We start from the raw sequence: 17,834 nt of genomic DNA, 5'->3' as shown, positions 1-17,834 counted from the left end.
CCACCCAACAGGAAAGTGAGTATTGTAGGGAGCCAAGGCAAGAAGATCGAATCGGGAAAAACATATAGGTCCTCCCAGCCCGGCCTTAACACGGTCGGGCACAGTCGGGCTTGCCTTAAGCTCACCTTTGCCTCACCTCTCTCCTCAGCAGCACGAGCGACACACCAACACATCTATTCGCTAAGCGGGATGTGAATGAGGCTAGGTCACGGCCCCGTGAGAAAAAGAAACAGGGCAAGCCAACCGCCGGCATCCTTGTAACAATGTAATAATAAATATCACAGAGTAAGTAGCACACAGATAAAAGCATGTAGTTCAGGTTAAAAATCTATATTGCATGTAGATCACAGAATTAGTCACTGAAGACCGCTTTAAAGTGGTTATCCCACTAAAGGATAGCCTCACCTCTCCCTTAAGCAGCACGAGCGACACTCTGGAACATCTATTAGCTGAGCAGGATGAGAATGAGGCTAGGTCACGCCCATGTAAGAAAAAGAAACAGGACAAGCAGACCGCCAGCTTCCTTGTAACATGTAATTGCACCTTTGCTGGAGAAAACAATGAAGGGGGAGTGTGTATGTGTGTATGTGTGGAGTGACCTTATGGTGAGTGTGTGGGTTGGAAACGACCATGTAACAATACATAGCATTTAGAGGAAAGATGGCGTCACTGGATATATTATAATTTAATTTAATGTATTATGAATGTGTTATAGCTTAACATAAGCTTTTCACATTTCATAAATTACATAAAATAAATACTCTTGTAACATCATGTAAGAAAATATACATTAGTAATGATTTTAAAAGAGAAACATTAACAATAATATCTAAAGGGAAAAGAAAAAAAAGATTTTTTTTTTTTAAGAGTATCTAGAGTGTAAAGTACAAAAGAAAGAACAGAAGATAGAGAATAGTAGTTGAAAGATGGATAGCAAACAAATAACCAGAACCCGGAATAAACAGTACAAAACCAAAAAATAAGAGATAAAAATATCTAGGTAATGTATAATTAATACATTGTACTTAACAATGACTTATGTTGTATCTATTACATGTTCTAGAGAGTAAAAGTTCTAGAAAACAGATTGCTAGTACAGAGACTTATTGGTTCATAGATAGAGCTCTGGTGGGAGCTAACATAATTAGACAGCAAGATGACTATATATTTATATCCAGTAATTTCTCTATAGTCAACCACACATTGTACATTGCAATGTAAAGTTTCAGTCCCCTTGCGTTGATCGCCCTTAGCCAGAAGTCATTGCTACTGTTGTGGTCCAATCTGTGGACAAAGTCTACATAGCATGTTGTATAGACGTTTAGTATAGCCGGACATCTGGTAAGGACGTGTTTGCCAGTTTCAGTCTCAGATCTCTCCATGCACAATCGGCAGGAGCGTTCAAGTGTGGTGACATTATTCTTAATCCCGCTTATAGCCAGTACCGGAAGCTGGTCAATCTTTAGCAGGAGAATAAATCGTCTCAGGCGCAAGTGAAGAGCAAAGATTCAAGTATGCTAATGGCTTCTTAAAGGTGTAATTCATATATTGGACACATTTTTAGCACTTCAGATCTTCCAGATATGCAAAATTGTTGATCCAGTAATGCAGTTCGGATTTCTTAGATAGCGCTCTAAATGAAGAGGCTGTGTCCCTTGTTGCCTTTGGGTCCAGCCAATCGTTCCAGGTAACAGTCTATATGTTTTTTCATAAGTGGATATGAGGAGGACTTATTCATTTCGCAGTACATAGCAGCCAGCAGGAGATTATCTGTATGGGGTGTCATTTTTAAATACAGTTCAGCTCTTTTTCTGAGTACCTGGGATTTCCAAGAAATGAGACCCAGTTCTAGTCTGAGGATGGACATGGGTATGCATGCCGGAAGTCCGAGTATTTTCCCTCTAGAATCTTCAGCCACTCCATGTCCATCAGTTGTAGTGCTTCTAGGCCATAGGTTATCATTGGTGCTAGCACCTGGCGGTATAACTGTCGTGCTGCCCAGATGGTGTACCCACAATGAGATGTGGAAAAACGATATATCAGGGCTGTAACTTGGGCCGCTCGCGTGATTCTAGCCTGTTTACACATAATGTATTGCCCCTTGGGCTCAATCTCAATGCCCAAATATCTGTAGTAGGGGGTGTATTGAATTGCAGTCCCGTGTATCTTGACACTCACTCATGGTATCTTAAGACTACCATCTGGGTTTTGTTCAAATTGATTGCCAGGCCGTTGTATTGAGTATAAGACCAAAATGCCTCTGCTGATCTTCGGATACCGCTAATGGTCTGGTCCACGCATATGCTAGGACTAGGCAGTGAGCGGCGCCAATCTTAGGGGGACAGTTGTGTTCCAATGCTAATATTTTGGGTATATCGTGGACAAACAGATTGTATAGTATTGGTGCCGTGACACATCCTTGTTTTACTCCACGATTTTGTCTGATCTTATTGGTCATATTCCCCTTGGAGTCTAACTTCAGGGAGACTGTAGTATTGTGGTGTAGCAGTCTGAGATAGTGTAGTATTCCTTTGGGGCAGCCCAAATTCTCAAGTTTAGACCACAGTAGCTCCCTAGGGACTAGGTCAACGGCGGCCTTTAAGTCAATAAACAGAGCATATAGGGGCGGGTTACCTGGTGTTCTGGCCTTATTTCGAAGTATGTCCATTACTACCAGGTTGTGTATTGTAGAATATCCGCCCCTAAAACCGCATTGAAATCGGTCTAGGATCTTCTCTCTGTCTGCCCATAATTGTAGCTCGTGTAGTAGGTATGCAGCAAATAATTTGCTTCTACAGTCCAACATGGACAGTAATCGGTAATTAGAAGGGTCCAAGCAGTCACCCCTCTTATAAACAGGGACCAGGGTTGCTGTCTGCCAGGATTCCGGAATACACCCATCGTTCAAGATCTTTTCAAATAGTATCTCAAATACTTCTGCCCAGTATTGCGGATTGCTCTTTAGAATAACATTAGCCAGGCCATTAGGCCCAGGAACTCTCGATGTTTTGAGCTTTTTTATCCTGGCAATCAGTGATTCGACTGTCACCTTAAAAGGGGGAGGAGGTCGCCCCAAAATGTCCATCTCCTGGGACTTGCCAGGGGCAGTGTGGTTGCGGGTTCTCAGGAATTCCTCCCAATGGGTTAAACAAAGAGCTGTTAGTGTCTCCCCTTGCCATGCTCAGCAGTCCCCATATAGATCGAGAATTCCCTGTGCAAAGTGTTTGAACTGTCTTTTGCCATTTCAGTAATTTAGTTGCTTGGCATTTCTGCCTGAGCCATTCTCTGAAAGCGTTTTTCAGCTTCTTGCTTAAATGCAGGTAACTATTCCATGTAATAGACGCTTTGCGCAGCTTCTTCAGTTCTGTTCTTAGGATTCTTTTTGCGTCACTGATTTCAATGTCAAAGGCATTAGTAGACTTAACTTCGAGGGCCAGCATATTTGTTTTAACAGTTGCATAACTATGCGAGAATGATGTAATCCATTCTGCAATCTCATTGCTGGTCATAGCAAGAAGCTCATTGCGACCCATGTTTGGCTTATCAATCATATATTCTGCAGCTCTTTTGATATTTTTGTCAGACCAGCGAATATTTGAGGAGGCATGGTTCGTCTTCAGCTCTCCAAGAGGTCTGTTCTGGACGTGCTGTATCATGTAATTGAATGTAAGTGTAAGTGTTGCATGATCGCTCCAATCATTGTCATTAATCTTCATATCCGTGACCCAAGTGGCCATAGACGGGCTGACATAAATGTAGTCGAGTGTACTTCTGGATTTAGTATTACCCCATGTTGGTTGTCCCGGGTAATCACTGCTGGTTCTACCGTTTAGAATTTCAAAGTTCCATGAGTTGAAGAAATTGAGCCATAGTAGACCCTCAGAATTTGCACCTGCATGTCTCATCTTGCCTATTCTCTTCAGCAAGGGATTGTTACTTGTGCTCACATATCCGACTAAATGACAGATAAAGTCACCAGCGATTATTACCAGATTTTTCCTTACATCTGTCAACCAATCAATCATCAAATCATGACAGGCTTCCTGAATAAGATCTCTGTGAGGAGTTTCAGGAGGATTGTATATGTTAACCAACAGAATTTTCTCCACTATGTCTTTACCAGGAAGTTCAAGTTCCACCGCTAACACAAATTCATCCATGTTCGTGTGGATACGGGTGGATCTTAGTGGATGTGAAATTCCAGTGGGTAGGCCTCCATATGGTCTTCCCCTCTTCCCCTTTTTGGCTAATTCCTGGTGTATAGTATAACCATTTAACAGGGCTCGGGAGGTAAGCCACGTGTCCTGGAGGCATATGCAGGTATGTCCTGTTAACAGGGGGATTGAGCCATCCGGAGTTAGTAGGTGGTTAAATCCCCGACAGTTCCATGATATTAGGCTTTGATCTCATTGTCTTAATGTTAGTGCAGGGAGAAACTCCACGAGCCACTTAAGAACATTCTGTACATCTGCCATCTGTACTGAATCGCCTTTTGGTAACTGTGGTGTTGTACTTTCTTCCGTTTTTGTGCTCGTCATCTGCGTTGGCTATTGTGGATCAATCATATTAGGGTCATCATCTACTTCCATGTCTGCTTCCCTCAGGCTGCTTTTAAAGTTATGTTTCAGATTGGCTGTAAGCTAAGAATTTACAGTGTAAAGCCGATGTGCTGGAATTCCTGTCTTTCAGTGGTTCAACAAATTCGAAGTCCTCAGATCGCAGTACTCTCAGCTGTGGAATGGAGTGCAATCTGGTCATCAGTGCTGATCTGGTGATCCAGTCATGGTTGCTGGTTTAATGCAAATTTTTAATGAGGCTAATTCTTCCACCTTGAGGCACTATAGTATTACCATTGTCCTCAGCTGGCACTATTGTTGGTGGTGAAGATTCGTTATCCGGTGGTAATGAAATGACAGATTCATTATTTGTAATATTCGGAACTGAGTTTGTGTCCTGCACGTCTAGACAAAGAGATGGCTCTGGATCTCCCGCACTACTGGATGAGAGGTATTGCTCTTGTCAAGAATGAGCCAACTGGTCAACTTACCCTCTTTTCCTGCAGTGCGTTTGCGGGCTCGTGCCGCTTTCTGTTTAGCTTTTCCCTGCCCCTTTTTGAGCGTACTACCTTCAGTCGGTCTAGAGATTACATCCTCCGACTCTGCTGTATCAGGTAATGTTATAGTCACAGTTTGGCGCCTTTTCCTTCCAATCGCTCTTCTGGTCAGACGTCACTGTTTACGTGAAAAGTAAATTTCCGAGTTGTTTGTGGCATTTGAGTCAGGGTCCGCAGGTTCAGAGCTGTCAGGGATAGTAACGTTGCCTTCTTCGGGCTCAGGCTCCTTAAGACTATTTTTCTCTGTATCTCCTACCGATAAGGTGAGGGTAACATCCAGTATCTTCCCACACATCTTCAGCAGAATGTTTAATGCAAATTGTAAGGACGTGACCGAGGCTTGCAGGTCATGCAAAGTCGTACAGCTTTCCCCATGATCTCTGCTGTTTTATGGTTCCGATGAATCCAAGTGTACGTCCAAGTTAGGGGAAGCAGATAGTCTGTTGTATACTTCACGTTGTGTATCAATAGCCTGATGTTGATAGCTATTGATCAGGTTACCAGCATTGCTTCCTGGAAGAGGGATCATGGATCTCTGCATGGATAAGCAGAGATCTAGCAGTGAGTTATTATCAATTGCGCTTTCCCCTAACCCCTCTGTGTTGTTAATCATACTGTGGCTGCCAGACTCCTTGTCCACAGGTGGCGGTGAGATTATTGGGTTAACGGTGCCCGGACTGGGAAAAAGTCAGTAATAGCGCCTTTTTCCATCGGTGCAGGTTTAGTTCCCTTACACTTGTTCATCCCTGATGTAGAAGTCCTGCCCTTCCGGTTGCGAAGGTTATACCTCGTAGCGGAACACTTCTTAACTGTGAGCATAATATGTCTTGCCGCTCCCCTCTAAAAGAGATCTTGCAAAAATAGAGGGTGCAAAATTGAAAGAAAGTCTTGCAGTCAGTTAATTAGTGTAGTCCCTGGTCCAGGTGAGGCTAGTCAGTGGCAGTAGCAATAGTGTAGATCCGTTCACCTTTGTCACTGTAAGCAGCCCACGCAATTGAGTTGCATATCATTGAAACTCTAATACATATACTCAAAACTGCCAGGCGTCGGAGACAGAGATGACGCTCGCAATCTATAGAATGTTCGTATCATATGCTTGTGGTTTATTTCTATATCACAATAGAATTACTTTATGAACCGGGATCAAAGGCAATGCCCGCAGTCTCCCAGGCACAGCAAGTGAGAGGTCAAGTGGAGCCAGTAATTATAGGCAACTCCCTCCCCTAATGCTCTTAACAGTACAGTAACCACTTCAGCCTAGAGCTGCTCTAACTGCTGCAGCGCTATAGCTGAAGGGACTATGATGCTCTTATAAGAGCCAGAGGAGCCAGGTAAGTGAAAAGGAGTTAAGGGAGTAGAAAGTGAGTAGGGGGGCGAGGGGTTGAGGCTGTAGAAAATATACGACAAGTCACAGCACGGGGGGACTGGCTCTCTATTCACTAAAGTGTCTGTGCCTCTATTAGAGGGATTATGGCACCTCAACCACCTCAGCCCGGCAGACAGCGCGTATAGTAGTATAGTGCTATCACCCCTCGCCTCGCTTCACCTCACCTCGCCACCTCACCGAGGGGAAAGAACTTCCTGTTTGCCGACTCGTTTAAATAGACGTTTTGAATAGACGGCGCGAGTCCTGTGGCCAGTACTCCAGTACGGCTCCGGCTCCAGGGAACGCTGCTCCCGCTCCTAGAACAAATGCTTCACCTCAGCTCCGAATGCTCCGGATGCGAGTCCTGCGTCCGAATGCGCGTCTGCTAGAGGAAAGCACCAAAAAAAAACAAAGCACACGTCAAGCCGCACCAACGTTGCTGTCACTGATTGGAACACAGTGTAAGCAGTGGCCGCTTCCAAAGTAGCTGGATATATTATGAGGTAAAAGAGAAGAGAGAGAGATAACAGGATCTTCTCAAATTGCAGAGGAAATGCAGCGCTGCTGGAAATCACATAGAGGTGAGGTCCAATATATGGAGGACCTAGGATCCCTCCACTCCACAAAAGAGAGTGTGAGGCGATAAATTCCTTCTTCCCGAGACAAGTGCATAGAGGAAGGGTCTAAACCATTTGTAATTGAGTGTGATTTTATTGTGTAGGCCCATTGGTATGGTATGGTATGGTATGGTAATGTTTATTTGTAAAGTGCCTATAAACAAGGCAAGTGTTTCAACGTGCTCAAGGAGGGTGGAAACAAGGGGAAACAAACAACAGTCATTCAGAGCCCTTGAATTTCTGAACGATGCAAGTTTACACAGGCAGAGTAAGTGTATTGTGGGGTCTAAGATTGAGAGCACAACCAGGTCACATTGCATTGGTGAAGGGGAAGCGAGGAGGGGAGGGTCACCAGCTAAGAAGGTGGGAGGGCAGTTTCCACTGTTACATAAAGGTCCCAGTAGATCACAGTATGTGCTCTGGGCACACATGTATAGACATAATTTAATAAAGGCATTGTCATCTCTTGCAGCATGAGTAGACAAATGGATATATGCACTTGAGAAACATACTGCTGGTAATACACTAGAAATAGGACACATGAAAAATGTGTTTGCTGCATTATTAGGAGACCACACAGACTATATTTGGAAAAGAGTGTTGTATCCAGGATTACGAATGGGTGATGACAATCATGACGGAGAGCATATTAACGGTTAACGGGCTAAAGTATGGGATGCTTAAAAGCAGCTTAGTTCTGATACACCAGCCATACACTGGACATAATGGCATGGCATGTTAAAGAGGAGGAAGACCTAGGACAATACATAGTACAGATTGAGGAGATGTGGAAGGCTGAGACAGGGGAACCACGGGATAAGACTGTAGCAATGTTCAATCATATGCTGAAAAGGAGCTTCAGAAGATTTGGATCAGGGGGTGGGGATCGAGGCTAAGGAATGGGTGGAGATTCAGACAATAATACCCAGATAACCGGAGTAGGCAAGTGGCTGTACATGAACCCTGCATATATCACAGTGTATCAGGGGCCCCGGTTCCTCACCCACAACCGTATGGGATGATGCCCCCAGTACCCCATATGATGTAGTGTCTGTGCAGATTTGCAAATAGACCCAACAGCCCCAGTATCAAGTGCCAGTACCACCACAGATGCAATTTCCAGTGCCCAAAAGCATGCCAGTGTATGTGCAGCAACAGCCACAACAGTCAGCACCACAAGTGTGGAAATAATACTTTGCCGAAAGGCACAGTAACACCGTATACTGGGGCAAGTGTGGTGGGCGGTAACCCCTTTGTGTTCCCAGGGTCAAACACATACCCCAATTAGGACAGCCGACAGAGAGCTTTGGTGTTCCCAGTCTTATCAGTTACTGCCAAACCGGAAAAGGAACCCCTGGTAGATGTAGAGATAGGCAACAAATCATTCCTTTTTGTGGTAGACACAGGTACAACACAATCATGAATAAAAGAATGGCGCTTTCCCTCTTCAGGAATGGTATATGGACATGCAAGTGCTCTGTGGGGCAATACATTTGGTGTCATTTACAGAAGACTTACCCATCAAGGTAGGTTACCAAGAGGTGTTAGCCCTTTTACTGTTTTCAACTGCAACTCTGGTGAACTTCTTAGGCAGGCATCTGTTAAGCAAGTTGATTATGACAAGCTAATTCTCGGAAGAAGAGATTGTGTGCTCCACTCAAGGAATTTTATCATGCTAGAGTCCTGGCAATAGCACAAGCATTGTACAGTGATGGCACCACTAGAGGAGTACCTTTTTTCACCAGTTTTGTTTATGTATGGAGCAACTGTCTTGATGAGTTGCGTGCCAGGCATCAGGAACAAACCATGGAGAGCACCCTCTGAATTTTAGCTTAGGTCAGCTGTGCCCAAAGGTCAGGGTCCCGGTACCAATATCATGTTAGATTTGTAGGGGGTGCTGATTTTAGATTGTAGGTTAGTGTTTATAGGGACTAACGAGGAGGGAGATGAGTGGCGTAAGGTTTTTTGTATTGACCCAGCCCAACCACTGAGTGCAGTGTCGGATGGGCAGCTGTTCGAGGATGCTGATAATGAAGGTAAAGTAATATTGGAGATTTGTATGCCAGGTCAAATAACTATCCAGCATAGGAATGTCCCTTATCCTATACTCATTGCTCAATGCATGCCTGCACACTTAGGGAAGGATTTATTACAGGCCCCAAACACATTATGGATGGACAACCCCCATGATGTAAGGCTTTTGAAGAGCACAGGAGCAGTATGCAACAAGTTGAAGCCTGGCACAGTGTTACCCAGAGTACAACAGTATCCATTGTGAAGGGAATAAAATGACAATTGTGGTATTGTGGCAACAAGGAATTATAGTGCCCTCAGAGTACCTGGGTAACACAGTGATTTACCCTGTGAAAAAGCAAAGGTTTTAAGTTGGAGGATGGTACAGGATTTGTGATCCTTGAATAACACTGCTGAAGTGGAGTTCCCGGTTGTACCAAACCCCACCATGTATCCTTTGTAATATACCAATGGCGGCCATGCATGTCACTGTCATTTATTTGACAAATGCATTTCTCTCCATTTCATTGCACAATGATTCTCAACATCTTACAGTGTTTACCTATCGCAGGAAAAGGTTCCAACACATTAGTATTCCTCAGGGTTACTGTGAGTCCATCAGTATATTTAACAGAGTGCTACACATGGATTTAGGCAATATACATGTACAAAGTACTGTTATTCAGTATGTAGATGACCCCTTAGTGTGCAGTACAGCAGAGAATGCTGTAGAGCAGATTCAATCACACTGTTAACATTGCTTGCAGATAAAGGATACAACATAGATAGGGACAAAATGCAATATTGTCCAAAAGAGGTAGTGTACTTAGGACCAATAATATCATATGAAGGGAAAAGAGCAACCAAAAAAGAGCAGCTGCAGTACAGAACACACCGCAGCCGAAAATAGTGAAGTAAATGTAGTAAAATGGGTTTTGTAACTATTGTAGAGCTTGGATTTTGACTGTTCCAGTTACACAAAACCATTACTGCAGGGGACTCAAAGAAGCGCAGAAAATGAAAGAATTGCTTACATGGACAGGAGACATTTTAACATGTTTCCAGGAACTCAAAAGTTCCATAAGGAACGCATCAGTATTGGCAACCCCTGATTACACAAAGGAATTGCATTTGTTCTCACATTCTAATGAGCAGAGAATGACAGCCGTGTTGGGCAAGCAAACATCCCTAGAACAAAAACCCCAGGCATATTACATTGGTACATTAGATTCCATGATACAGGGTCAATTCCCTTGTGAACAGGCACTGGCCGCTGCAGCCTTTGCTTTTGAAAAATCACTATAGGCTGTTCAGTAACACTATATGTGGAGCACGCAGGGTGTGAAATTCTTGAGTGATCCAAATCCACTTTGACCACCCACAGGGCCTCTGTATGTGAAGTGATTTTGTGAAGCCTATCCATTCACATTGTGAGATGCTGCACAGTGGCACTGCCACGTTTATTGCAATACTAGTTGAGGAAGGTGAGGAAGTGAATGATTGGGTTACTGATGAAGGCCCTGAAGATGATTTAATATGAGCAATGGAGGACGTACTTGAGGATGGGGAGGTCCTCTTCATTGATGGGTCATCGACGATTGATCAGGAGACTGGCCAGAGACACAAAGGTACAGCAGTGGTGCACCTTGTAAATGGGGAATATGAGGTTGTAGTTCAAAAGATGTTGCCAACACATTATTCGGCCCCGGCAGCAGAATTGATTGCATCGATTGAAGCATTAGAAGCATCCCAAGCATGCTTAGAGACCATATATTCTGATTTCGTGTATGTGACCACCAACATACATTTTAGGGTTGTCCAGATGGAAAAGGAAGGGCTTTCAGAGGTCTGACAGCACACCTGTTCAGGATGCGGCCCTGCTGGTGAGATTAATGTACGCCTTTTATTGACTGACACTAGCAGTGGTAGTTAAATGCACCACCCACACCCAAATTACAGCCCCAGTTTATCTTAGTAATGATGCAGCAGATAAGGCTGCCAAAGAAGCGGCATGTATTGGAGAGCCAGATGTCACTGCATATCCCGACGTGGCAAGACAACAGTTGCAGCCAGCAATCCGATACACTGCAGTACCACTCATGCAAATCATTGAGTTACAAGGTCAGGCACCCTCGGATGAGAAGGACCTCTGGATAAAAAGGGATTGCTCACAGTCACTGATCACCTTGATCTGGAGACAAAACATTACCGCAGTAATGCCACGGTAGCTGCTCATGGTTGCTTCTGAGCAGCTGCACTACCCAGCGCATGTTTCAAAACAGCACATTGCTGCGAACATTCAGGGGGGCTGGTTTATCCCGAAACTGCAAGAATCCATAAACATGTTTGTGGCAAATTGCACAAAATGTCATCTTTACAACACTGGCCAGATGCTCAGGACGTCGTGTGGCACATTGCCCCATCACTCTGGGCCGTTCCGGGAGCTTCACATCAACTACATGGACATGTTTAACAAGTGCAGTATGATATGATATGGAATTTATAATGCGCTTATACACAAGTGTTTCAAGACGCGACGAGGCAAGGGAGGGGAACAGAGACAGGACAGACAACGATTCTACTAGGCCAGGTGTCATTCAGATCGTGCAATTGCATGGGAATTACCATTGCCTTATTATTGTGGTATGTCTATTCTCCCGTTGGGTTGAGACTGGTCCTTGTGCACAACCTGATACAAAATCAGCAGCCACATTTTTGGTCAATGAGGTATTTCCTTATTGGGGGTGTGAGGTCCTCAAATCTGATAATGGAACTCACTTTTTCTGTGAGTTATTTAAGAAAATAGTGTACCTATTTGGTATAAACCACAAACTTTGCTCAATTTATCATCCTCTGGCCAACAGGATTGTGGAGGAGATGAATGCACTTTTGAAGAGAAAATTGTCTAAAATATGTGCAATGTTAGGGAGGAAGTGTGTGCAGTGTCTCCCTCTGGCTTTGTTTAATCTGAGAACGCAGCCCAGTGAAGAACTCCACTTGATCACGCACAGAATAATGAAGGGGAGAAGGATGCACATGCCTCTTGCTCTTACATGCACAGCATCAGATACTCACCAGGCTGCAGAAGTTTTGGGGGAGGAGTTTCAAGGGTATTTGCCGGAGTTAACAGGACGTGTATGGGATATATCATGGCAGATTGCTCCTAGAAGAGAAGACACAGCTGAAGCATCATTGACTTGTGAACTGAACCTACCACTGCCACAGCTGTATCCGGGGGACCTAATTTACACCTGTAATTCCATCTGACTCTGAAATGACAAAATGTTCCAGGGCCCCTTCACCATCATATTTGCTCCCCCCTTTACGGTTCGGGTGAACGAGTGGCGGTATTGGGTCCACTTTTCAGAGTTGTCGGTTTTTTTTTTATGTCAAATGATCCTGAGGTGCTGCATGAAGAAGCTGCTGAAGAGCTCAATGATGATGGTATCGATAAGTGCAGTTAGGGAGCAGACTGAGGTTTGCACAGTAGAAGGAGCATGTATTATTTTAGTTAGGTTTGACACATATTAGATATTCACATATACGAACACAGAAAGCGCAATACATGTATTACTGTTGTGGTTGCAGAGGTTATAGATAGGGCAGTATTATAGGTTTTATGTTTAGTGGTTGTATTCAAAGGTATGGTCCAAAGTCAGGTGAGACAGGAGGAAGATAGAGTCAGACAGGTGCTGTGGTAGAAACAAGGTCAGTGTGTTAACATGGCAGAATTGTCACCATATTGGCCTAGCACATTATGAAAAGAACATAATGCAGTCCATGATGTGTAGCTCAGCTCAGAAAATAAATCCACTTTCCCGTTCTCCGGGAGAAAAAAGTAGAGGTCATAGGCACCCGAGGTGTACAGATAAATGCTAATTGTATAAAACTGCGTGGCCTGAACATGGTGGGAATGGGAGGTGGGCTGGAAGAAGGGACCCTTTGAAGGATGGATTCATAAGAACAGGGCATACATTTTTGTGATGCCAGCAGGCTAAGCAAAGATTTAGAGCATCACTGCTCAACTGCTCTCCCCAATGAGCAGTCATCCCATATGAATTACAAGTAGGCACGCAGCTAGAATAAATAAATCCCTGAAATTCAGACTCAAGAACAGTGCCCCAGTCACATTATTACTGGACACCTGGGGTTTGAAGGAGATAAGGGGAGAACCATGTCTGGAACGTCCTGTGATCTGGGATAAGAGGAGCAGAGGTGATGCCAGTAAATTAAGTACAAGGTCAGGGAGGCAGCTTTTGTGCGCCACAGTGTTGGGTATAATGAGAAGCCCTATTGTCTTATCGAGGCAGTGTTGGCCTTCCCTGTTAACTTCAGTTGCCTCTGGAATGCAGGGGTGCACATCACGTGACCGTCGATTTATTAATGCGTCAATAAATTTGAACAAACAATCCTGTACCTGGATCCAACAGTGACGATATAGGGGAGCCAGGGGAATGGGTTTAAATTCTTTGTGGTCAATCGATCCAGGGACAACAGGGGGGCAGTAGCAAGTTCTATAGGTGGTTGCCAATCAGGGTGGTGGGATAATCTTGTAACCTATATAACCAAATTCTGCAGTTTCCCACTAGAGAAGATGTAACCTTTTGGGATATGATGAGCTACGTGTCAGTTACATTCTACGGACGTCTGAGACTTTTTGCATGTAATAAACTGTGTTTTTCCTTCCAAAAAGGTGTTGTGATTATTTGGCATTTTTGAGTATTTGTATTGTTTGGTTTTGGGGTCGCTATTTCTTTACACAACATATACAGCGGCAGTGATTTAAGGCCAGACCAATGATTGTCATTAAATGCAAGGTAAGGCTACGAAAATGACTTGCTTGCAGCCCTGACAAAAATGACTTGCAAGCAGTTACACTGAGCCCAGACCGTGGAAGTAAGCCTTATTGCGGCCTTGGAGAATGTTATAATTACTCCTGGTTAAGAGACGCCCCGCATAGGCTTCCTGTGGATTCAATGTTTAAACCACCTTGCACCACTCATTAATTAAGCTAGGCTCCTGGGTTTGCATTTTTACTGATTTTTACATATAGATACAGGTGGAAATCACTGATTCCTTTCAGTGTGTATCTTTCCAAAATGGAAGAAAATGTAAATTCATGTTACTTGATTTGCCCTTCAATTATGCGTTACAAGCCAACGGCTGCGAGAAGTAGAAAAATAGAAAGGCTAAAAAAGTGATTTATTTCCCTTTGAAATTGTTCAAAGGCCTCCAGAGATGTTTATCACATTAGCTTAAGAGGCAGCTGTTTTTTCATGGTGAAAAATGACCTTAGCGTGATATAGCTCTATGAGCTGCCTGGTACAGCTGTCAAAGCGCTATATTATTAGTTTGAATAAATCAATGTGGAAAAACACTACTTGCAAAAAATTTTTTTTTTTTCAGAGCAAATATAAATGTGTATACATCCAGGTAAAATGAGAAAATAAAAATAAAAATAAAATAAAATATGTATAAATACCAATGGACATGTTGGTAAAATAAATACGATAAAGCCTTATTAAAGAAGTGTGACCCCTAGGAGCCCATTTTGCTTTGAAAATATTGTCATCTGTCCCCTTTCAAGCTAGACTCAAGAGACGGTTGACCCAAGAATGGGGCGTACCTCCTATGCATTCCTGCTGTATTCGGAGCAACTTTAGACATCAATTAAAAGTAATTGCTGAGGAATGTCCTTTAAATCAGCGCCTAGAGACCTTTTAGGGAAAGCGTGATACATATTAACATTTCATTCAATAACTCATTCATTGTCTGCTGAACAACATTAGATTCGCTTAGATAAAAATATACATCTCTGTTGATGTAAGATGCTGTGTAGAGACTCTTCTGCACGAACATACACAGCATTTCTAAAGACAAACAGGCCATCGCCTCTGGCTCCCCTGGGATGCTCCCTAATGTTTGTATCTATAGTGTCAGCATCTTGGTTACAAACAATTATAAAATGATTCATCTGGCCAATTTCAGTAGTGCAAATCCATATAATTGGTTTCCTAGAGCCTCCTGCTGTTCCTGGATGTCCTGCAAGCCAATGTACCAGTCATAGGAAATGAATTGCTTTTAATTTTCCTGAGAGGAATTTCTTAGCAGTAGGCATTAACTTGTTTGGTATTGCTGAGCATTTGATCAGGCAAAATCCATCCTAAGTTGTAAAGGTGCCAATTAATTACACTTCGGACGACATCACAGCGTGGATTGTAGATTAAGCGCCTCGCACAAAAATGTCATGTGCAGTGTAAGGAAGGCATGGTATCAACAGTAAGACAGACACAAGTGACCAGAGTTTAAGGGTGTTTATTGAACTTTCACAAAGGGGTGATAAAGGCCTATCTAAAACTTAATCTACAGATGGGAGCAAGCTATGACCATCAAATAATAACAATGCAGTCCTAGTGGAGTCTTGTCAAAATAAAAGGGCCTATACTAAAAAAAAGATTGTCAATCTTTACAGCTAATTTACAAATATTGCGGGGGAATGTCCGTGAAAAAGAAAGAAGTGTTTACAAAATGATATGTCAGGATGTTCGGGCCGTTGGCCTCCCTTCCCCACGTTTTCAGCCCGGGGCAAGGTGGGTTCACTCAAGGAAAGCACACACTCTGGCTACTTCTGCACGAGGACACAGTTCTATGACCAGCATCAGGGCCTTCTGTGCCCAAGTCTCTTTTCTCATCAAAGTCTCTTGATTCAGACTGCTTGATGTACAAAAATTAAGATACACAGTTCAGTTCTTCTTACAAGTATTCAACTCGGGTGATTTTCCTGCACTGGTCCACCCCCAGGAACTGGATCCAAAAGCGATGGCTGTGTCCTGGCCACCTGGATGACAGATCCTCGGGGTCTTGCGGGTGGGACACCTTTGGCTTTCTCAGAGCAAGTACCGTCGGAGTGCCATCTGAGTATTGTGCATGTGGTTTTGCTTGCAAATTTTTATTGATCTAATTCCATCAGTTGAGTTTAGGCTCCGTCGTAGGCCTAAAAGTGGCTTTTTGGTTGTTAGAAGCCAAGAGAAGATCTTTCCAGGTTTTACACAAACTCACCAATGTCTGCCCCAACTTGTATCCCAACAAGCCCATAAGGGCAGAGGCTCTTCTCTGTCTCAAATCCCTGACAACTGTTTGTTAATTATTGTCTGAATGAAGATGTAGCAAGCGCCAATAGCTCTCTTTGGTTGGTGAACACAGCACACAGAGGCTGCTCTTAATGCTCCATGGGATGAATGGATGGGGTGTGAAATAAAGAGCAAGGGCCCGATTAATGGAAATGGGCGTATAGATCCCTCAAAGCCTACGTGCCTAGAAGGATGCTGCAGGGCCCATCGTGCATAAGAAAATCTGCGCTCCATGCATATTCTTGGAATTGTCCACGCAAAGTAACCCTATTCGCAAGGCGCGGCTGGAACCCATTACACGGACACACGCAGTGCCATTCCAGCCATGGAAACAGACCGTTGCCCACTCCTCGCATGAGAAGCAATGCACCCCAGAAAGACTGCCTACAAACCCCCACAATTGGGCAGGCACCCCGGCGGGGGTGTGTGTGGTCCCCCGTAACTATTCCCAGCACCCCTCAACATGCATATGACGTATCACAAAAATTGTCATTTTCAGGTACACAGGTGCATGCGAACCCCCGGAAACTGTTGCTGCACCCTGCAACACTGCTCACGAGAACCCCCAAGTGCGATTGGAACCCCAACTGCATGCACGCACCCCTAAATCTGATAACGCTCTTACCTCTGGGCGGAGATCCCTATGCGCAAGTGTCTGTACGCCTGCCTTCGGGTGGGGGATAGATCGAGTGCATTGTTGGGCCATTTCCTTGACGAGAGGTTGCGCGGACCGATCCATAAATACACTCGGTTATTAGCATTTGTGGGTGTGCAATGGACTGCCAGCAGGCCGTCCCTCGTAAGGCCCACATTTTCCCTTGTTTTTGCCCCCTACTCTGGTCCATGGTAAGGCCACGCCTACGCTCTGCGAAGTGTCTCCCGCTAGGCACTCGGCCGCTCGCAGAGACGTGCTGAGTCTGCGCGAAATTCCAGCGAAGTACGTAAAGGTCCTGCGCAGACGATTCCATAGTTAGACAAACTGAGTTTTGCACACAGTTTGCCATGCAATGTACCGAATTACCGCAAAAATAATTCCACGAATCAGGCCCCAAGAGTTAGGCAGAATGGGAAAAGGAGCAGCGATATTTAGTCAGGTTTGGTTAAAAAGAGTGCCTTGAAGCTACTTCAAAGTGCTATCAGGAAAGACACTAGAAGTTGGTAGGTTATGAGGTAGACCACTCAAGCTGCCATATGATCTGAATACCTGGACAAATTACAACAATACCTGCCAAATGGCCAGAATGCGTGAGTATTTAATGGCAAAATCAGCCATATGGTGAAAGTACATGAATATAGATTGGCACTAGCACAGGTACTTAGGGGTGCAATGGCAATAGCTTCCTAATGGTGTGAGTACCCAGGCATACAATGCTAACTTTTGGCAAATAGTTGCATGCTGGATGCATAGCTCATGCTCATTTCAGGAATGGGACGATGTCATACGACAAGTCCGAAACCATTGTCAGGCCAACCAGGCCCTTTATCCAACTGAGGGTGATTAATCAAGAGCCATCAGTGGGTAATAATGATTATTACAGAGCTTAGAAGTGTAGTTTTTTATGAGAGGAGCCTGTTTGGTTGGGTTTCCCTCCAAG

Source organism: Ambystoma mexicanum, chromosome 6p (assembly GCF_040938575.1).
Source record: "Ambystoma mexicanum isolate Mex_15411 chromosome 6p, UKY_AmexF1_1, whole genome shotgun sequence".
In the NCBI taxonomy this organism is placed as follows: Eukaryota; Metazoa; Chordata; class Amphibia; order Caudata; family Ambystomatidae; genus Ambystoma; species Ambystoma mexicanum.
Note: the sequence above shows the minus strand (reverse complement) of the source record.